Source organism: Anabrus simplex, chromosome 1 (genome assembly GCF_040414725.1).
Source record: "Anabrus simplex isolate iqAnaSimp1 chromosome 1, ASM4041472v1, whole genome shotgun sequence".
In the NCBI taxonomy this organism is placed as follows: domain Eukaryota; kingdom Metazoa; phylum Arthropoda; class Insecta; order Orthoptera; family Tettigoniidae; genus Anabrus; species Anabrus simplex.
The window spans coordinates 564,121,910-564,145,428 of NC_090265.1; the positions used below are offsets into that span (position 1 = coordinate 564,121,910).

A 23,519-nucleotide genomic window follows, 5' to 3' on the forward strand; every position below is an offset into this window, starting at 1 on the left:
TATAGTGTTTCCTTCAGCCTTTTCATTTAGCCCTTGTGCAACATGTCCCTTGAAACAATCCCTCACACTCTTCTTTCAACTTGTCTAGATCCCATCTTTTTGCATTCTTTCCTTTCTTCAATTTCTTCAACTTCAGATGGCATTTCATGACCAACAAGTTGTGGTCAGAGTCCACGTCTGCTCCTGGGAAAGTTTTGCAATCCAACACCTGGTTTCTGAATCTCTGCCTAATCATAATGAAGTCTATTTGATACCTTCCAGTGTCTCCAGGTCTCGTCCACGTATACAGCCGTCGTTTGTGGTGTTGGAACCAAGTATTGGCAAGGACTAAATTATGATCAGTGCAGAATTCAACCAGCCGACTTCCTCTTTCGTTCCTTTATCCCAATCCAAATTCTCCTACTGTACTACCTTCTCTTCCTTGGCCTACCACTGCATTCCAGTCTCCCATCACAATTACATTCTCGTCACCTTTTACATATTGTATTAAATCTTCTATCTCCTCATATATTCTTTCGATTTCTTCATCATCCGCTGAACTAGTGGGCATATAGACCTGCACTATTGTGGTGGGCATTGGTTTGGTGTCTATCTTGACGACAATAATTCTTTCACTATGCTGATCGTAGTAGCTTACCCGCTGCCCTATTTTCTTATTCATTATTAAACAAACTCCTGCATTTCCCCTGTTTGATTTTGTGTTGATAATTCGGTAGTCGCCTGACCAAAAATCTTGTTCTTCCTGCCAACGTACTTCACTTATACCAACTACATCTAACTTTAGCCTATCCATCTCCCTTTTCAGATTCTCTAACCTACCACAACGATTCAAACTTCTAACATTCCACGCTCCGACTCGCAGAATGTCAGTATCCATCTTCCTGATGATCGCCCCCTCTCGTGTAGTCCCCACCCGGAGATCCGAATGGGGGACTAGTTTACCTCCGGAATATTTTACCCGGGAGGAAGCCATCATCAGTACATCATTCATACAGAGAGAGCTGCATGTCCTCGGGAGTTATTTACGGCTGTAGTTTCCCGTTGCTTTCAGCCGTGTAGCAGTATCAACACAGCTAAGCCATGTTGAGTATTATTACAAGGCCGTATCAGTCAATAATCTAGACTGCCGCCCTTGCAACTACCGAAAGGCTGCTACCCCCTTTCAATGAACCATTCGTTAGTCTGGTCTCTCAACAGATACCCATCCGATATGGTTGCACCTGCGGCTCGGCTATCTGCATCATTGGGACACGCAAGCCTCCCCACCACGGCAAGGTCACATGGTTCGCAGAGGAGGGTTTAAGTGATAAATGGGTAATATTAGTCGAGTGACATCTGCACTAAGTTCTCACCGAAGCGGGCGCGGTTCTAGTCCCTGCCAAGTATATAGGACTTTTTAAAACAAACTCACGCCCAGTGATTCGAATTCCGAATAAGACTAGAGGTCCGGCAGCTATGATCACGATGCAAACAGTTACATGAAACTAAACTTGCTTGCAATGAGAAACTAAATGATTGTCACTGGAGAAAAAATAAGTGCTCACATCTCTCGATTCCAAATTCTATGACATTCAGAAATTATTATTATCATTATTATTATTATTATTATTATTATTATTATTATTATTATTTATTATCTTTAAATTACATGCACAATTTAGGGGTGGTAGATGGAGAAGTGCCTCCATCTCCACATGTGTACATAAACTCTACTGAATATTTAGATATAAACTTATGTAGACAATTTTAAATTTACATATTTACACTACAAGCACTGTACCCTTAGACTAATAATTATCTTGATTTATCCTGAAAATATTAGAGTAAGAACACTCAGCCATTTATACTCTCACTCAGACCCCTGTACACACACTCATTCACAACCACTCCCACGCGCGCACGCATACACATTCGTCCACATACACCTGTACTTGCACCCATCCTTCTTGCAATTCTAATTTATAGAAGTTCTATACATCGCATATAGGTTTATATTTACATATACATTTTCTTTACTTCGCGGAGGAAGAGGAAGCAGCTTTACCTCTGATGGTAGAAGGTTCCAGGTACGAACAGCCCTTGCGTAAAACCCATTTAAATATGAGGTTCTTCTAGCGAAGGGAGGGACAAGAGTAACTCTTTGGCCTCTTAACAGAGCGGTAATTGAGCTGCAGGCGGTGGAAAGGGGAGGTGTGTTATCTGTCAGGGATTTCCTACGGAAGGCTACGTCTATTTGTGTACATAACGAGTTCAGTGGTGGCAATGACCTAGCTGTGTTTAAGGGGATGTGTTTCTTAATTAAACGTTCTGCTCGTCGCTGGATACCCTCTAGCTTCCTCATTTTCCGTTGTCGTTGGATGCCAGGAAAGAAGGCCATATAGTAGTATGGACCGCACTAGGGAAATATAAGCCGTTCGTAGGGCTTTATTCTTCCTCCTGAGAGACATCTACGGACGAAACCTAGCGTTCTGTATGCCTTACACCTCACTTCCTCCACGTGTTTATTCCATTTCAGATTGTCCGTAATGTGAATACCGAGCAGTCTGATGGAGTTAGAAGTCGGCAGTTGGATTCCACAGAGTAGGTTGGTTCTGGAGTGGTTATTTAGCTCTGCTTAGTCTTATATATTTACACTTAATATTTATATACGTTCTACTGTATTTACCTCACACCACAGAGCTATACTATCCAGATCCGATTGGAATTTTACAATATCATCACTGTTTTTCATGGCTCTGTAAGTGACTGTCATCGGCATACTGCGCCATGGTCGAATGTACACAATCCGGTAAGTCGAGAGCATAAATCGTGTACAGGAGGGGCCCTATCACACTGCCCTAAATTACTCCAGAAGTAATTGTGGTTTGGTCCGATTTGGCTCCTCCGTACACAACACATGCGTTCGACTAACCAGAAATGACCTCAACTATGACAGCACTTTACCCTGAATGCCGTAGTTGCCAAGTTTTAACAGAAGTTTTTGATGTGACACCTGGTCAAAAGCTTTGCTCCAGTCCAGAGTCACACAGTCTATTTGTGAGACATCAGTCTGCTCAGTCATCAATGACTTTTGTTAAAATTGTTGTGCAGGATTTTCCCGGAATGAAGCCGTGCTGCTTTGAGTTCAGCAGGTTTCTCTCCTTGAGAAAATCCAACACATTTAGCAACTAGACGTTCCATACATTTACAGACCCCTGATGTAATAGAAACTGGGCGGTAATCATCTACGTTTTCCTTATCTCCATCTTTGAAAACTGGCACTACGTTGGCTTCTTTCCACTCCACAGGTATTAATGGAATAGTTGAAGAGAGCGCAAAGAGAGGGGGCCAAGGCGACTGCACAATTCTTGAGAATTCTTGCTGGCACTCGGTCCGGCCCGGTCGCGGCACGAGGTCTTGAACGGAATTGAACGGACGGGAAATGTTTAACATGCAAAATTGCCACTCAGCCTTACGTTTTCCAAAGTGGAAATCAGCCAGGAACATAACTAGGTGTTAACTATTATCAGCCTGTGGTGGATTCGATTTGTATCCATGAAGTATGTATATCATGGTTAGAAACATGATACATGGCGTCAACGAGGAACGTTGACTATATACTATGGAGCTCTAGTGTGCTAAGCCTGATAAGTCTCGTTCAATATTTTACCGATCTTCTACCAAGAAATGCTATCCGATTGGTATAGAATCGGAGACAAAATTTATCCACCAATAACCAGTACTTAAAAGTACTGCTGCTGCCGCCACCATCAGAATGACCGACAGTCCAGATTGCTGGAGGTGACAAACTTAGCATTCTAGCGCCAATTATCTACTGTGCGATTGCACAACACACATGAACAGGAACAAACTCTCCCTGACCTCAGTATTGCACACAAGACTTATTTGGAACCGTATGACCACAAATAACATTCTAACGGTGAGTGTTCAGAGCAAGTTTCTAAAACACGACGACTTCAAAATCACAGGTAACTACTCAACATCCGTAAGCTGTAATTCAAACCTGCTCAGAGCCGCAAACTTTAATAATATGAGTATCTCGGACTGGTTTATGGATTACCATTTCGAAAGCCTCAAGGCTATTGACTCCGCTGACCTTCGGAATTCATTACCATGCGTCTAACATAATTAACACCACCAGGCGTCTTGAGATACCTTGAGGTTTGCAGTACAGTGACTTAAAATGGCGATGCATTTAATTTTCTGGAAGTAAAGATACAAATACCATGTACTGTGTATCAGTATTAGGGTATTACTGGACTAATCAAGGTGTCATTTGAGTCCAAAAATCATGAACCGAATAAGCTTATATTGATTAGACATCCTAATCCGTACCATGCTCCTACTTAGATGTTTTGTAATGATGTATCTACTCTATACTGCTAATAATAAGAGTTGGTGTATGACATTTGTTAGAGGGAGGTCCGTTTACTGCCTGTCGAGGCGGGATAAAGGGAGTGGTTGTGTGGTTGCCATGGAAACGAGGGTGGGGCGACTGCGGTTGCCATGGAGATAAACCTTTAGGGCAGCTCGTCTTGCTGGGAGTTGCCAAACCTGTCACTGTCACTGATAAGAACCTGATTGTTTGTATAAGAGTGATCGCAAATGGGACGACACCGGCTGGCCAGGTAGTCTACAATAGATCACAGCGGTCAGAATGATGGAGGGAAGAAGTGAGCCGGAAGCGAGGGGTAAAAGCATGTAGAAAGGAATGCTGGAATGTGGCAACATCGTGAAATGGCACGTGCAGTGCTCCTCCCTCCAACCTTACCTGTCAGACGCCAACTTTAGTTAAGTCTAGTATAGTTACGGAACATTCCAGTGACGTATGCAGAATTTTGTGAAGGGGAGTATACCGGTATTTTAATTATGTTTACTACTACTTCTACTACTACAACGTCAGAAACACTTCAACGAATTTATTAAAAATAAATTCTTTCTGTTAATGAACTCGCTCAGGATAATTAAGACAACATGACTGATGATGCTTGTTTGAAGGGGTCTAACACATAGGCCATCGTCCCCAACAACACAGCCCCATTCCATTTCAGTATTATTGTGTTGAATACAACTTTTTAAAACAAGTTTCGATACCTACTTAATGAAATCAATATTTCTGATAGTGGTTTAACTTCGCACTAACATGCTGAAGGTTTTCGAAGATGGTTTCCCATTCTCACACCAGGCAAATGCTGGGGCTGTACCTTAAAGCCACGGCCACTTCCATCCCAGCATTTGCCTGGTATGAGAATGGGAAACCATCTTCACGGCTGCCGACGATGGTATTTCAACCCATCTCTCGAATACAAGCTCACAACTATGCGACCATAACTGCACGGCCAACTCGCTCGGTCGAATATTTTATACAGGGTGTTTCACGGAAGATGTGTCCGACTCGTTGGCTGGATGGTCAGCGTACTTCAGAGGGTTCCGGGTTCGATACCGCCCGGGTCGGGGATTTTAACCTTCATTGCTTAATTCCAAAAGCTCTGGGGCTGGGTGTTTGCGATGTCCCCAACATCCCTGCAAATCAAACACCACGCATAACACTATCCTCTACCACAATAACACGCAGTTATCTACACCTGCCAGATTCCGCCCATCCTCATCGGAGGGCCTACCTGACAAGGGCTGCACCCGGCTAGAAATAGCCATACAGAATTATTATTATTATTAATTATTATTATTATTATTATTATTATTATTATTATTATTATTATTATTATTTCGAAATGTACCACTCCATAGACAACTGCAATAAAGGAGAGTCTCAGTATCTCTGAGACACTAGCTCAAGGAAGAAGTTAAGTTCAGGACCTGGGTACACAGGTTAAAGGATCTTCCGGAAAGAGTGAGATGACGGCCGAATGCAAAGTTGTCTTTAAGAGTGGAGAACTGTATTTTCCATCAAGATGGAGTACTGGAACCAGAATGGCGGGCAAGTAATAACCGTGGTTCTCAGAAGTCAAAACTATATGTTTACAAAATAGCGTCAAAGCAGACTGAGAAAATAAGTTGACCAAGACAGTCCGAACAGTGTTGAAAATTGAGGGCTGGGCCAACTAAATTGATGCCAGTCGCCTTTCAAATTGCCTGTTTTTGTAGATAGGGTGTAGGAAAAAGGCTGTCCGGCAATTACGGGCGGTGATGATTATCAGGGCATTTAAAATTAGAATAGTAACTAATACTCAAACTCAATTTCCATCCATATCAACAGGGGGGAATGTAAGGTAACCACCAGTTTGAGGTCTCCGCGGTCGTTCTGCTTGCTGACAGTTTGATTTTCACTTTGGAACGGCTATGTGAGAAGCGAGTTCCGGTAACTGCTGCATTCGTGCAAAAATTCGACATCGGTTTTTGAGGGATTTTGACGTTTCAAAACCACTTGATTTCACAACACAGCCATGTTTAAGACTTTGTAGGGGCTCCTTTCGAGACACCTGGGCCGCATACCTCCTCTAAAACACAGTTTGTTGTTCGTCCATTCGAATTTGGATGAACATTACTAGTTAGAGGGGTGGCTCCTATCGTGATTTTAATTGTACTGATCCCCTTCACCACAGCCTGTTATTATTACGGTAATTTACTCTGTACGAAGCAGCAATTTTGAATTATTTGGGAGTGAAAAACGAATGTTGAAAGTTACCCTTTACAGTGAATGTTGGCACGTGATATTTCCCTAATAAACCAATGGAGCAATGTGCAGATTTATTTATTTATTTATTTATTTGTTTATTTAATTTAGCGCATGACATTTAGTGCCGGAAGTGTCATAAGACATGTTCGGCTCGCTTGGTGCAAGTCTTTCCATTTGGGTCCATGGGCGACCTGCGCATCTGGATGTTAGATTGTGAAATGTAACTGAAAATGCTTTAAGTTACATTGAATTTGAGTCGACATTGAAAAGGACGCATTCCTTCTTTAAAAAAAGTTTGATGGTGAGGTAGTGAGAGGGTAAAACCCGTTGTCGGCACATAACCTACTCCTGTTGAATAACACGAAGGGGTATGGTCAAGGCTTAACGTCACCATCCGGCGGACAAATCATCGATAGTGTCGTATGTCCTCACTCCATATGACGTTCCCCTGGTGGTCACATGATCTTTCAGGTTTCAAGGCTATATGGTGTTCTGGTCTGACACAGTGGTTAACTGGTTCAACTCCCGTTGGCGGGACTGCAGGTGGTTGATGGGGACATAAAACCTTGAGCAGATGCTTCAGTATTATTCGACAGGGGTAGGCTATATGTCGACACCGGGTTTGACCCTCCCCCTACCCAATTATCATCCCATATCCAGTCGCGCAGGTCTCGCATGGGTGTCAAATAAATAAATAAATAAATAAATAAATAAATAAATAAATAAATAAATAAATAAATAAATAAATAAATAAATAAAAGCACTGCGGACGGGTTTAGAATTCAATCAAGGCTTTCGGCACGCAAACCAGCCATTAGAAATTTTGTACCACCGCCTCTGGCACGCTGCTGGCCAACATACGGATTGTTGAACATGTTCCACAAACGGGCCTCGGACTGTCAGACCGTAAACATGTGATGCCTTAACGATCACAGCCACCAGGCGGGCAGTAACGTGCAGTACATTCTCCATGCCATCAGGGAGACTTAAGACAACTCTGATCATCTATGTTGTGGAGTTAAATAACAGTACTGTTGCCCTTTGTGCTAATGACTTGTTTATGAACTTCACACAATTGATGACATGCTGTGATATAAGCTAACCTCTGGACTGTTAGCACGTGACCCTCTTTAGGGACCATGTAGTCGCTAGAGTGGAACAGATTATCACAGATCTTGTACGCATATTCAGCAATCCTTAGCATATTAAGAGTATATAAAACACTTCCACACTTTCTGACGTAAAATGCATTGAACAAGAATCCTTAAATGTATATGAGATTGCAATATAACTCCTGCTATTGGCGGTATCCATGGCTGGGTAAAAGCATCACCGAAAGTAAGGAGCACATTATTAACGAGAGCTCCAAAATTTATCCACAGAGAATCTGGAGCTCCTGTTGTATTTATTTTGACTATTTAGCGAATAACTATTTCTCAACTCTTTGGTTATGTCCCATTTGCGATCACTCCCATTAAAGAGAAAGAAAAGAATGCGAAGAGAAACCAGTTCGTGTCCCATTTGTGATCACCGTAAAAGTAACAGCCTGTCAGGGTTTTCCGACGTCCATACAGCAGCGGGACGGTTGTGTCTTGATTACGAACAATGCAAAAACCGTCCAGATTCTGAACAACGAAAAATACCCTGTACAGATTGCGAACAAGATATTAGTGTTTACGTGAGACGCATAAAACAAACAATTTTCAAAACACTCATGTGTAATTTTTGTTCTAATAGTATTAAATGGTACATTGGGATGTTTTAGATAACCTAACCATGTATTTAAAAATATTTTTCCTATTGAAAATGTTTAATAATTTAGTTTGAGATAATCTTACCATTTAGAAGATTATCTTTTTTATTGTAAAACATAACTACAGAGGCATTTGTTTATGGTGGATTAGTGAGAGCTGTATTATTAATATTATTATTTCCTTTTTTGCTAGTGGCTTTACGTCGCACCGACAAAGATAGGTCTTATGGCGACGATGGGATAGGAAAGGCCTAGGAGTGGGAAGGAAGGGGCCGTGGCCTTAAGGTATAGCCCCAGCTTTTGCCTGGTGTGAAAATGGCAAACCCCGGAAAACTATCTTCAGGGCTGCCGGATGCAAGCTTACAGCCGCGCGCCCCTAACCGCACGGCAAACTCGCCCGGTGGTATTATGCCAATGAAAGAAGCGAGTGGTTGCATCGACAAGGCATTAGCCTTTAGAATATTTATTATTATTATTATTATTATTATTATTATTATTATTATTCAAAACAATTCATAAGAAGTGAAATAGTTTATCTGGAGACAAGTGGACTTTTTCTTATATGCTTTTAACTTTTTTTTAATGTATTACCCAGTATTCCAATTGTTGTGTACCAGAACTTGGGTGTACCAACTGAGGGTTAATTGTTCTGCTTCAGAAGACTGTAGGTGCCTCTATTGATGTAGGCTATACTGCTTCCACAATCCATCTAGACAAGTAGCGTGACATGATATAATCTCGCTTAAGCGCCTCTACTTTATGCCTGGCCGCGATCTCCACTCCATGTGTGTCAAACCAAAATCATCCACTTCAGGTACCACTTATTCGCGATCAGGACAACACTATCACAAATAGGGTAATGCTTAACACGTCAAAAATAAACTAGTTTTGCATTCTGCCTGTGCGGTCGCAAATGAGACTACACCAATCAGTTTACCCTCCAGGGTTGGTTAACCCCCCACCCCCACCCCCTCACTCGTCCAGGGATCCCACCTCTACCGCCTCAAGGGTGTCCTGGAGCGTGGGACAGGGTTGGGGGATATACAACTGGGCAGGGAGACCAGTACTTCGCCCAGGCGGCCTCACCTGCCATGATGAATAGGGACCTTGTGGGGGGGTATGGAAACATCGGGACAGACAAGGAACAGGGAAGGAAGCGGCCGTGGCCTTAAATACCATCACGTCTGCCTGGAGAAGTGGAAACCCACTTCGAGGATGGCTGAAGTGGGAATAGAACCTTGCTCTACTCAGTTGATCTCCCGACGTTGAGTGGACCCCATCTCAGTCCTCTTACCGCTTTTCAAATTTCATGGCAGAGCCGGAAATCGAACCCGGGCTTCCGGGGGTGGCAGCTAATCGCACTAACCATGACACCACAGAGGCGGACTAGCGAGTAATTTTACAAAATTAAATTAGTAACCCGTGCTGTAGCATTCATTATAAATAGGTCAGATAACTCGTCTTTATATGAATTTGCTCCTTGCGCTGCCCGCGTACTTTTGGAATGTCTACTTTTAGGATATGTATTACATCTTAATTATGTGTTAAATGGATTTTGTAGATTTGTTTGTTGTGTCGTTGATTGATATTGTTGGGCGTTTAGTAAACAGTTTTAATTTTAGATTAATTTCCTTCTCGTGGAGCTTAGTCCTTGTTGCAGCCGATGTTGCCTGGGAAGTAGTAACTCCATTCAAATAAATAATAAAAATAAGTGATAATTTTGAGCGTTTTTTGAGTAGGGCCCCCATCTTCACAGACATGCAGGTCGCCTAATAGGCCGTCTATTAGAAAAAGACCTGCACCAGGCCACTCCGGAGGCCATACGCCATTATTATTATTATTATTATTATTATTATTATTATTATTATTATTATTATTATTATTATTATATTATACTAACCAGAAAAATTCTGCTCCAAACAGCACCTGATCTCGAATGGGTGACCTGAATGTATTAAAGTGCGGAAAGATCAGGAGACCCACCGCACCCATTTCTATTCCCGAATAGGAAACCTAGTAAATCGTCATAGTAACAAATATTTGAATTTAGTAATTTTAAGATAAGCGGAACAGCGCAATTCAACTCTTCCTTAAGATCAAGGGCCACAGGTTAAGTTTAAGACGACTTTAAGCAATGCCTCTTGAACGTCTTATAGTTACAAGTGGAATTCCATTTACATTTACGGAATGCATCGCTGTTACATTTTAAGAGATGTCAGCCTAGTGATAATAATGACACTAGCCGGGCTGAGTGGTTCAGACGGTTGAGGCAGGTTCGATCCTGGCTCAGTCCCTTGGTATTTGAAGGTGCTCAGATACGTCAGCCTCGTGTCAGATTTACTGGCACGTAAAAGTACTCCTGCATGACTAAATTCCGGTACCTCGGAGTCTCCGAAAACCATGAAAATAGTGAAATGAAATGAAGTGGTGTAAGGCTTTTTTTTTTTAGTGCCGGGAGTGTCCGAGGACAAGTTTGGCTCGGCAGATGCAGGTCTTTTGATTTGACGCACGTTGGCAACCTGCCCGTCGTGATGGGGATGAAATGATGAAGACGATACGCACACCCAGCCCCCGTGCCAGCGAAATTAACCAATCGAACCCGGGACCCTTGTGACGAAAGGCCAGTACGCTAACCATTTAGCTATGGAGCTGGAGCGTATAAGTAGTTAGTGGGACGTAAAGCAAGTAACATTTATTATTATTATTATTATTATTATTATTATTATTATCCTATGGAATCGATCAATACATCACGTTAACGTTGTAACGGGATTGGTGTCACCATTTGAGTACCATAAGGGTGTCTGTGAAACCAACAAAGAACAGTTCTCAAGGACCAAGTTCTGAAATCTTGCAACTAATGGTGTGGTTGATATCTAGCACAGACAAACATACTATATGTATGCCCCGCTAAATTAAATCTAGCTTTAGAAATGAAATACGGTACGCATGAGGTGGGAGAAATTACTGAATTTACTACTTCTGCCTTAAAGTACAGTAATTATACTGGTTGGGACCCTTGCTTGAATGATCAACTTACTAGCCTTCGGTTCACTCCACAAGTGCGCGAGTTCTCCGCCAACTCCACATAAATGTGGAACGGCGGGATTGAAGAAAGATATAGAGTTGAAAAGAAGATCTTCCTACGACACGGGTTTACCGTTATAATAATAATAATAATAATAATGAAAAATGAAATGGTGTTTGGCTTTTAGTGCCGAGATGTGTCCAAGGACTTAGGCTCGCCAGCTGCAGGTCTTTGATTTGACTCCCGTAGGCGACCTGCGAGTCGTAATGAGAATGAAATTATGAAGACGACACTTACCACCCAGTCCCCGTGTCAGGGGAATTAACCAATTATCGTTAAAATTCCCGACCCTGTCGGGAATCGAGCCCGGGGCCCCTGTGACCAAAGGCGAGCACGATAACCATTTAGCCATGGACATAATAATAAATCTGCACTGATTTACACAGTCAGAGAATCCCTAGTTGAATTCCACCAACTTCACGTGGAATTTACAATAGGACCAGCGCGTGGTGACAGGACGCACATCGGTTTTAAACCCCTATTACATTGACTATTACATTGGACAATATTGGAAGTAGAAGAGAAAAGGAAGTGTCGAAGACCAAAAATGAGATGGAAAAGAGGAGGAGATCAGAGAGCAAGTTTGGGGGAGGACGCCCAAGATACTAGTGAATGGCGGGGAAGGGTCAAAGAAGAAGAGTGAAAATAGTTTATGTTACTATTGTATTGTCGATAATCAATTTGTAGAACAGGTTTATTAGCACTAGTGAGTACTTTCAGTAAGAATTGCAAAGACTTCCAGAATACTCCAGACACTTAATCGAAGGTCTTCCAAGCAATGATCGACGTTGAGATGTTCTGAGAATCTTCTTGCGTTAACGGGAGAGGCTCATCGCTTAGCAAGAAAGATATCGCAACTAAATCTTGGAAAAAATTAACATATTACAATAAAAATTCAGTTTCTTTCCCGGCTGTATATTCGCCTTTAAATTATGCACTCCCAAGTTGTATTCGGTATCAGAATCACATTATTATTATTATTATTATTATTATTATTATTATTATTCTTTTTTTTGCTAGGGGCTTTATGTCGCGCCGACACAGATAGGTCTTATGGCGACGATGGGATAGGAAAGGCCTAGGAGTTGGAAGGAAGCGGCCGTGGCCTTAAGATACAGCCCCAGCATTTGCCTGGTGTGAAAATGGGAAACCAAGGAAAACCATTTTCAGGGCTGCCGATAGTGGGATTCGAACCTACTATCTCCCGGATGCAAGCTCACAGCCGCGCATGTTACACATACCCTCCAGAAGGAAAGAAGGTATCTCTAAAGAAATATCATACACAGATTATTCGCCTACTAAAGACCGAAAATACAACACCTGTACTTTCCCAGAGGCCACTTGTGCTTCGAGTGTGAACATTTTGGTGCCATATTCAGTTTCATACCTGTAAATTTCTATGTTCCATTTTACTCTACCACAGCCGTTCTCAACCTTAGAGATCGCGGCTTGGCAAATTCTTTCTCAGTAAGTCGAGGGCCCAGTCGCAACAAATTTTCGCAATAAAAAGTTTCCAGTGTTTTAACTTCATACATTTATCTAACAACTATTAATAAATAACTAGACATGGCATAATCTTCTGTGTGCTGGTAGTTTTCCCCTCCGTTTTTGCTCATATTTTGAGATTGCTTTGAGGTGGATGAATCACTAGTTGTTCCGCCAGACACGTTCAGTACATTTCTTTAATACCAAAATTAAGACAAGTCCCTTGGATTTTATATATATTAACATTTAAATCTGCAAGCCTGTGAATATTCAGCATCCAGTTCTCTACGCTGAATAGTCATAGAGAATACTGGCTTACCTGAAGTTTGCATTGCAGTGTGTAAGTGCTAGTTTCAAAACCCAGAGTCTTAAATGTAACTGACAAAAGCTCCTACTGTACTTCTCACCAACATCAGGGAAATAGAGGGTTCACCGCCCATTGTTGTAATCTGCTTGCAGGTCATTTTATGCGGTTTGTTCCAACAAGCAGTTTGCATACGATTTTGTATCGATTCGTGGACTGGTGTAAGCGCATGCGCGAGCTATGTACTCGTTGGGAACCGTCGCTAAAAAGCAGTCTGTTGGAACGGTTCGTGAACGGTCAAGAAAAACTACAATGCGCGTGCGTTCACGATTACGCGGGAGATTCATGTTTGAGGATAAATAAACAGCTGTTCTTGTTCATCTCTACTAAACAACTTGTTAGGCCTATTCAATGGAAGGTAATCTACATATATGTCCTGACTGATTCATCATCGCCGAGCCAAAACTACTGGACATAATGAAATGAAATTTTGAGGATACATTTATAGTACAATGTAGGTGCTCGCTAAGGGAGGAAATTTGGATATTCCGTCGCTAAGGGGGTGAACATGGGGGTGAAATTTTAAAATGAGTATCTATATCTCAAAACTTGTACAGTTTACAGATGTAAAAATTGGTATTTAGGAGCCACTTTAAAAATAAAGAAACACATTTTTTGTTTTCGGAAAATCCCAATAGGAGGGGTGAAAAAAGGGTGAAAAACGGGTTGAATGCCTTAAATGAGGATAAATTTATCTGAAACAAAAGATATTACAGACCTGAAAATTAGTATTTTAGAAACTCCTTATAAAATAATGAAACACGTATTTTTTGTTTTTGGAAAAACAATTATTGGGGGTTAAACAGGAGTGACAAATTGGGGGGAATTTTTAGAAAGACTATATCTGCAGTATATCTCAGAAACGTAAAATTTTACAGACGTAAAAATTGGTATTTGGAATCTCCTGTGAAAGTGAAGGAACATAGGTGATTTGCTTTTGGAAACTCCAATTAAGGGGAACTAAAAAGGGGGTGAAATTTTAAAATGAGCATTTCTACAGTTTATCTCAAAAACTTAACATGTTACCGAAGTAAAAAAAGAATTTTTTATCTCTATTAAAATAAAGAAACATGTATTTTTTGTTTTCTGAAAACCATTTGGGTGGAGTGGTAAAAGTGACTTAAAATGGGGTTGAATTATTTTAATTAGGATACTGATATCTCAAAAGCTGTTACAGACGTGAAATTTGGTATTTGGAATCCCCTTTAAAAATAAAGAAATACGTATTTTGGTTTTCGGAAATCCACCTGAGGGGGGGGGGGAAATTGAAAAATTAGTTGAAATATTAGTTTGATGATACTATTATCTCGAAAACGAAAGATTTTTGCAGACGTAAAAATTAGAACTTGGAATCTGTTTTAAAATTAAAGAAACACGTATTCTTCGAAAATCCAATGAAAGGGGGGTAGGTGAAAGAATTGAAAATTACTTGAATTAATTGTATGATGATACTTACACCTAATAAAAACTAAAGTTGTTACAGACGTGAAAATTGGTATTTGGGTCTCCTTTTAAAACAAAGAAAAAAGCGTTTTGGGGGGGGGGGGAAATCATCTTGGAGGGCGGGGGTGAAAAGGAGTTGAATTCCTTTTATGAGGACTCATTTCTCAAAAACTGAAGATGTTAGAGTCGTGATAATTGGCATTTAGAAGATCCTTTACTATTAAAGAAACAAGTATTTTTTGCCGGAAAATTCACTTACGGGGGTGCGTTGGGGGGAGGGGAGTGTGAAAGGAAGTGAAAAAAGTTAATTCTTTTTATGGGATACTTATATCTCAGAACTAGGTAACAGACGTGAACATTGGTATTTGGAATCTCCTTTAAACATAAAGAAACACGCCTTCATTCTTGGGGTGGGGGAGGGGGCGTAAATCAACTTAACGACGGTGGGATGAAAAAGGAGTTGAGACCAATTGATTTTACTGTTCAGAATGAAATTGTTCTGATCATAAACTGATCATTTTAATCTTTCCTGGTTTCGTTTTCAAGAGCCACCTTTTCCTTTGGAGAACAAATTTAGATTACAGTAGATTCTCCTGGCATATAAGTAAAAATTTAAACACATTTGAAATAAACGATATGAATGATATTGACCGTGCAATTGTTCACCTCTATAATACGGTCAATAATTCACGGACGTATATCATTCGTGTCGCCAGAAATCTCGCGCACTTGCCTACGCGCGACGATGGTGCTGGTCACATTGTCAGCAATGACAATGGCTGAGTATGTAATTTACCGCCAAGTAGCGGTCTTGCATCTTGCTGTGGGTTCCAGACCATCAATAATAAAATAATAATAATAATAATAATAATAATAATAATAATAATAATGTTCTGGACCGTCGTCAAAATGTGCGGGCCGCGCTGGAAACTGATCCTGGCTGGGTAATGACTACGAATGCAGTCCAGCCGCGGGTTCAGTACCGCCGAGGCACCCAAGACGACACCATGCCGGATCTCCTCATGGATTTGATCCATATTAACAGTGCTAATAGAAAAAGTTGGCAAAGATTTAGGGGCCCAACTGACCGCGTGAAATACCTCGACCTAGCCCGGAAAGTACGAAATCGATTGGTGGAAAGAAAGATTGAAAAAATGGGAGGAATTCTGCCGTAATCTTCCAGAAAACGAGTCAGATCGTTAATTTTGACGCATTCTCTCAGAAAACGAGTCAGATCGCGAATTTCGGCGGATTATATATAAAACGTTAAGCATTCGATTATAAATTTCATTATAATACCGTAGCGAAGCACGGGTGTCTTGCTAGTTGGCAATGAAATGACTAAACTATTAAATATATAGACGGGACCTGTTTCTAAAATAATATTTATTTTATTCCAGATTTAGGTGAATTTATAATTCTACCACGAGTACTGGCAGCGTAAAACCCGATGATGTAGACGGTTCTCTTCAAAGAGATAGCCACTGTCACCTAAAAGAAAATACTGACCACATTTTTCTTCTAAATTATTGCCAAGAGCTAAATACTCTGCTAGTCTGGCCCCGCGGTGTAGAGGACAATGCGTCCGCCTGCCGCCCGGCGGCCCCGGTTTCGATTCACGGCCGAGCTAGGATTTTTAAGTTTTAATTATTAATATCCCTGGCCTGGGGACTGGGCGTTTGTGACGTCCTTCATCTTACTTTCCTCACACACAACATTCCACACTACCGCCATTCAAATTAGACGCGGGTTCGTGCAATATGGTGCCAGTAGGGGCAAAAGATCCACATGGGTCGACGCCCCGAACAAATAGCATTAAAAAAAATACTCTGCACAGAACCCAGAAACACATCCAAAATTCTTTCGCCTGGTCACAAACAGCTTGCATTTAAAAATTAAAAGTACCAGTATATACACGTTCATTAATAATGACAGTGGTTTACTATGAAGACGTATGTTGATAAATAAAATATACTTGTATGGAATAAAGTCCTTTTCTACTTATATAAAAGTCGGGATCATTTGCAGGCTTATCAGTTTCAATATGACAGCCACCTATGGCACCAATGACACCTGGAAATTCACTTTCCCTGAAATGTTGCTCAATATTTACTTTCTCATCTTCTGTAGGCCAAGTGATCACTTGTAGAGATAAGTTGCTCATGAAGACAATCAATCGTTTGGCAATTCTATGTATTGTACGCGCACTTTTTTAGTGATAGATTTTTGTACCGGGTTGAGAAGTAAGGAGTGTGCACTGCCGGTTCCGGCAATACTGCCAACTGAATGGAAATGAAATCTAAATTAAATCGATAATATGATCGATCGTTATGAATTTTCTAAACTTATATTATCTTACGCCAACAGCTGTGTCATACACACAATATATAATACTATATAACATTTCCCGTTGCGAAGCGTGTTCCTAGCATGAATTCTATAGTTTGGCTTTGGTGTGTAAACAACAGTACGAGTACTTCAAGTGCACGCCAGATGTCTCACAGCTATCATAAGCGATTCTTAGTTTGTGTTTCAAAGGTTGCCAATACGAATCTCGAAGATAACCGAAGTCGACCATTCAGTACTAGGGTGTAAATCTATCGCTAAAAAGTGCGCAGATAATAGAGAGCTCAAAGAAATGTCAAACTGATCTGCAACATCCCGGAAACTTGCAGTCTGATGCCCAATAAACCACAGGAAAATTTGAACTTTTTTTGGAAAAGCAATACTTAACGATTATTATTATTATTATTATTATTATTATTATTATTATTATTATTATTATTATTATTATTATTATTATTATTGCAGCTGCAGACAAACTTGGCTCAGTGCGGAAAGTTTCCCATATTGGCCAGATACCGTTCTGCAATATTTTCCATTATCTCCCCGCTGACGCGAAAATGGTCCTTGAACGAGGTACTCTTTCATCTATAGGCGGAGAGCGAGAGAGAATTTTGGTTACTAAATTATGAGTTACTCGTACATGTAGTGAAAATAAATATTTAAACATAATTGCAAACAAGTAAAAAAAAAATATTATAATACCTTGCCTAAATCTTCATTTTTCGCTTTTGAGGTACTGTAATATATTCCTAGATCATCTTCACTGGAGTCCGAGGCGATCACCACCAGAATCGCCTTCAAAATCGTCAAAACCGTCATGCATTATTCTCGTGTCTCTTACTTCATTAGTGTGCAGTCAAATGACTAACTGTATAACTTTTACTGTATATTGTAACAACGCCGTGCTTCTATTTAACTGTACGTGCCAGGTAATGACCGATCAGCTGTTCACGCTTCACGAAGTGACAGCTATGGACCACAATGCACAGCTCACACTTATTTTGATGTACTGCGCATGTCACTGAGGAACCGTTCTTGTTCTGGAGTACGAACTGATTTGCCAGTGCGCAAACTGGTTCATGAACGATCCATAGTCTGTTGGAACAACCGACTCCCGATTCCGCGTTTGAGTTTGAAGGTTATTGGAACGCTCTTTCCGTACTACGCACGCGTCAGCCAGTTTGCAAACTGTTTCCGTTCTTGTTGGAACAAACCTATTACCTATCGTAAACAGCTATACAGTAATTCATTTCCTGAATATTTAAATACTAGCTTATGTACCCGTGCTTCGCTCCGGGATTCTCAGAAAAGACTGTCTGTGGTTTTCCTAACTCCAGTTAACTTAGGCCATTGCAAAAACGTCAGTAGGAAGGTAGGGATTAAAAGCAATGTTATCGTATAAAATACTCGCTCAAATGAAAAACCGCACATTCTCACTTTTAACGAACATTACTATGATGCCGATCTAAGAGTCCAACCAGTGGTGGAATGACCAGGCCGCACACAGCCGTGAACACTCCTGCCATTGTTCTGTGTATACGCACTGCTCGTTCCAATCAGTGCCTCGGGGTAGGGACTGAATAGCTAGAATGCTATGATGAACCAGTTTGTTACGTACCAGTAGTATCAGAAAATTTGTGAACCAGAGGAATGGCATGCTAAAGAAGAAAGTTATGTACCTCCCCAGCTATTTCCCGCCAATATTCAGGCAGGCTGTTATACTCTGTATGACCGGGCGAGTTGGCCGTGCGGTTAGGGACGCGCAGCTGTGAGTCTGCATTCGGGAGGTAGTGGGTTCGAAATCCACTGTAGACAGCCCTGAAGATGGTTTTCCATGGTCTCCCATTTTCACACAGGACCATAATTAACGCCAGGGCTGCATCCTTTCCTCTCGCAGCCCTTTCCTATCCCATCGTTACCACAATACCTACCTGTGTCGGTGCGACGTAAAGCAAATTTTAAAAAATACTCGGTATACAGTAGCAATCCCATCTATCGGACATGACTGGCAACATGAGACAACAAACAATGGTCAATGTAATGTTATTGTTGTTGTGACCGGGCTGAGTGGCTCAGACGGCCTTCTAATCCAAATTTGGCAGGTTCGATCCTGGCTCAGTCCGGTGGTATTTGAAGGTGCTCAAATACGACAGCCTCGTGTCGGTAGATTTACTGGCACGTAAAAGAACTCCTGGGGGACTAAATTCCGGCACCTCGGCGTCTCCGAAGACCGTAAAAGTAGTCAGTGGGACGTAAAACAAATAGCATTATTATTATTATTATTGTTGTACGGTAATGTATAAGACATACTGTACATGATCGGAAATGTAATACTATATAACTTTAGTGTAGTATTTGTCGATAGGACCACTAATAACACAATTATTTGAGAATTCAATTTTAGGCCTTCCCCTAAACTATCATTTCTCTCAGCGTGAATAAGATTATTTATGGCCTAGATTGCAGCGACTTATTCCCGGACACTACATACCGATTTTCATTTTCTCGTGATGCGTGTACAGACAGACAGAAATTACGGAAAATTAAAGAGTGCATTTCCTTGCTACTATGGACACGAACGATATAAAAATACCGGTACCATCCTTTTTAAATTCTGAACAATGTACAGACAAAACTCTTATTTTATATATATAGATTCCTAGGTCTGAAAATTCCTTGATCATTCAAAGTAAGTGGCTTGGTCACCGACATTCGCTACACAGGTTTCATTTAGTTCGATTTTAGGATTTCGAGAAGACCTTGGTCTGTGCTTTACAACACAATCGTGAACATTAATTCTCCTAAGAATGGTTCCACCATAAAATTCTTTGTAATTCTTCGAAAAGTAAACTGACAAATTCTTGGAGAATGTGCCGCATAAGGCTGCCACCCCAGCGGCTGGGAAACGCTCCTTTATAATACCAGACGACAGGGAAACCGGAATTCTAATTGGGCGATCTATTGCTTTAACATTTTGTCGGCTAAACATCGAATGTATCTCAACTGCAAATATCTTCTTCCGCTTCCCCTCCACACGTGTGGGGTTGCGACCGAGAACTGTATGTTATGTTTTACGGCCGGATGCCCTTCCTGACGCTAACCATATGTGTAGGGATGAAATCATTATTGCGTGTTTCTGTGGTGGTTGGCAATGTGAATGTGAGGAGGAAAGTGTTGGGACAAAAACTCACTCCCCGTATCAGAAGAATTAAATGCGATTAACATACCCGACCCAGCCAGAAATCGAACCAGGGACCCTCTGAACCGAAGGCCTTAATGCTGACCATTCAGCCAACGAGTCCGACACCTTTGATACGGAGTGCCGAAATAAAATTTCTACGTCCTTCAAAACCAGACTAATTCTGCCTGTTTTGAACTCACGGTCTTTGGACTCTGAGGTCGACAATATAATTTTTCTGCAGAGGTAGATGATAACCCAATAGCTAACCCGATTATAAGGGCATATTTTACACTGATTACTTTGTAATTGGGAGATAGTGGGTTCGAACCCCACTGTCGGCAGCCCTGAAGATGGTTTCCCGTGGTTTCCCATTTTCACACCAGGCAAATGCTGGGGCTGTACCTTATTGAGGCCACGGCTGATTCCTTCTCACTTCTATCCCTTTCCTGTCCTATCATCGCCATAAGACCTATCTGTCTCGGTACGACGTAAAACAACTTGAAAAAAAAAACCTTTGTAATTGTGTTTTCAAGAAATTGAATTCCGTCGAATTAAAGAGAAAATATCAAGGCTATTTGGAAGAAATATGGCAAGGGGCAACTCAAGTAAAATAAAGAAAGCATCATATAATAATAATAATAATAATAATAATAATAATAGCTTTGCGTCCCACCAACTACATTTTACGGTTTTCGGAGACACTGAGGTTCCGGAATTTAGTCCTGCAGGAGTTCTTTTACGTGCCAGTAAATCTGACGACCAGTGGCTAACGTATTTGAGCACCTTTATTTACTACCGGACTGAGCCAGGATCGAACTTGCCAAGTTGAGTTAGAAGGCCAGTGCCTCAACTCGGCACAGCTATTAGAATTATATAACCCAGTGCAAGTTCGTATAATTTACCACTCATCCATCACATCAGCCATTATCAGTGGGTACCCATGTGTTCCCCCCAACCCCCCTCCCCCCCCCCACAACCACCTTGACCAAAACTACAGAACCTCCGATTTTTTCGTGGAATCACAAGGACGTAATTTTTCAAATATTCCACGTACATTGGCTTGGATTAGACGTGCGGTCACATTGCAACAATACTGGAATATCACGGTACCTATAAATCAGTTTATAAAATATGAAAAATCAACATATAGGCAAATTTCAAGACCTTATTTTCATTTTACCTTTTAAGAAGCACAGTCAATGTTTTAAATATTCTTTTGCTAGTTGCTTTACGTCGCACCGACACAGATAGGTCTTATGGCGACGATGGGACAGGAAAGGGCTGGGAATGAGAAGGAAACGGCCGTGGAATTAAGTTACAGCCCCAGCATTTGCCTGGTGCGAAAATGGGAAACCACGGAAAACCATTTTCAGGACTGCCGACAGTGGGGTTCGAACCTACCATCTCCCGAATACTGGATACTGGCATTAAAAAAAATATTATTGAGACTTCTAATATGCAGCGTGTTCAGACTGCTAACATCAAGAGTGTCAGAATTTTACCCTAAAAGGGAGGGTTTTTTCCAGTGCCACAGGTCCAGCTCTATTCTAGACTCTACAAACTTAGCACAGAGCCGACTGCTTTATTTCCACCGGTTATTGAAGACGAATACCGGCGATAAATACACTAAATTCGAAACTGAAAATGTGAGTGCCTGCCGCACTGGGCTGGATGGGCGACAAGTCAAGTGCAACACCAGCCCTGACTGAGAATCACTTGATACAGAACTACAACTAAGTTAAATTCCATGCTCGGGTAGCTCCAGTCTAATGCGGAATATACAAGAATCTTCTTGTCATTCAAATGCCATTAAGCAGACAGATTTTAAGGAAACATTTGAAACATCCATACATCATTTTAAGCTCATGTCTTTCAACGTTTAGTACAAGCCTCTGTGTATTAATTATGCGCTTCCACAATCCTCTGTTTGGAAACAGTTCTGTAGCATAGTTTATCTCCACATATCTTATCTATAACATTCGAAAATCTCTCAAAATCTCCTTCATGAGGACTGACACATTAGAAGAGAACTCGTACTCACCTCTTTGAGAACAACACCACAAAGCTCTTCCCTGAAGGTCGAGCTACACCACACTGAGCACTGCCCAACCTCGACGCTATTCAGTTTGCTTGTTCCACCAGCTGGTATGACGTCAGTTGTCTGCCAGCGACCTCTGGTCTGCTAAGCCTGGGGCATTCCCAGTGCTTCACTCAGCTAATTTAATGCTATAATATAACCGGAGTTTAGAAAAAAAAATCACCATAAATGGCTAATGCCCCGAGATACAAGCATTCCAGTGATATCAACCTGAAGTCTTTAACCTTATCTGACCGACGCCCAAAAGGTACTTCTAAAACTCAAGTCCAGTGTCTACAACAGTCACGAAACACGGGTTACGTTGGATGTACTGTAATATCCGGTGTGATGTCCAAAGTGGGTTTACAGTTTGTAATACTGTGATTCCCAACGGTCTCTAAAATGGACTTTCCTTACTCATTTCACATAAATTCACGTCATATGGCTTGAATTACCGAACATTTAACTGAATGGCGTAGTCAAGTCGACAATGTCAAAGATCTTCAATGTAGAAATAATAATAATAATGAATTTAGCATACAAACTATGAACATCTACAATAAGAAGAATATTTATATTAATGCAAAATTGAAACAGTGATCCTCCTCGAAGCCTTACACGCAGCAGAAACTATTTTTTTCTTTTTTTTTGCTAGTGGCTTTACGTCGCACCGACACAGATAGGTCTTACGGGGACGATGGGATAGGAACGGGCTAGGAGTTGGTAGGAAGCGACCGTGGCATTAATTAAGGTACAGCCTGGTGTGAAAATGGGAAACCACGGAAAACCATCTTCAGGGCTGCCGACAGTGGGATTCGAATCCACAATCTCCCGAATGCAAGCTCACAGCTGCGCGCACATAACCGCACAGCCAACTCGTCCGGTACAGAAACTCTTAACCTAGTAAGAACAGGAGTACATAAGAAATTAGACATGGTGGAAGGAAAGATTCTCAGGAAGATATTGGGACCGCGAAGAACAGAGGACGGTCGGTTTAGAAGACGAGCGAAGCAAGAACCATATGACCAAGATAGAGAAAATTTCGGATATCACACGGAAAAGAAGGAGGGTTTCCTTCGGACACATCCCGTGAATGGATCAGCGGAGGTTAACACTGCAAATAATACAATTTATTGTGAACAAGA

At 41.2% G+C, this 23,519-nt stretch overlaps 1 protein-coding gene across 1 annotated transcript in view; it reads right to left on the bottom strand.

Annotated features, from left to right (window-relative positions):
- The window catches only part of LOC136857148 (phenoloxidase-activating factor 2), an 87,714-nt gene extending 65,222 nt beyond the window's left edge, over positions 1–22,492 (bottom strand). Inside the window, exon 1 of the mRNA XM_067135566.2 lies at positions 22,339–22,492. The gene's annotated coding sequence lies outside the window, so the exon portion shown is untranslated. The remainder of the gene's footprint in view (positions 1–22,338) is intronic.
- Between the last annotated feature and the right edge of the window lie 1,027 nt (positions 22,493–23,519).